The sequence below is a fragment of the Triticum urartu genome, chromosome 6, assembly GCF_003073215.2.
Source record: "Triticum urartu cultivar G1812 chromosome 6, Tu2.1, whole genome shotgun sequence".
NCBI lineage: Eukaryota > Viridiplantae > Streptophyta > Magnoliopsida > Poales > Poaceae > Triticum > Triticum urartu.
Window position 1 is genome coordinate 451,334,708 of NC_053027.1, and position 499 is coordinate 451,335,206.

Below are 499 nucleotides of genomic sequence, written 5' to 3' on the forward strand. Positions count from 1 at the left end.
CAGAGTGAGGTTGAGAATCAACGTGACAGAAAATCAAGTTCTTGCGATCAGATCGTGGGGGAGAATACTTGAGTCACGAATTTGGCACACACTTAAGAAAATGTGGAATAGTTTCACAACTCACGCCGCCTGGAACACCTCAGCGTAATGGTGTGTCCGAACGTCGTAATCGCACTCTATTAGATATGGTGCGATCTATGATGTCTCTTACCGATTTACCGCTATCATTTTGGGGCTATGCTTTAGAGACTGCCGCATTCACTTTAAATAGGGCTCCGTCGAAATCCGTTGAGACGACACCGTATGAATTATGGTTTGGGAAGAAACCTAAGCTGTCGTTTCTAAAAGTTTGGGGATGCGATGCTTATGTCAAGAAACTTCAACCTGAAAAGCTCGAACCCAAGTCGGAAAAATGCGTCTTCATAGGATACCCTAAGGAAACCATTGGGTATACCTTCTACCTAAGATCCGAAGGCAAGATCTTTGTTGCCAAGAACGG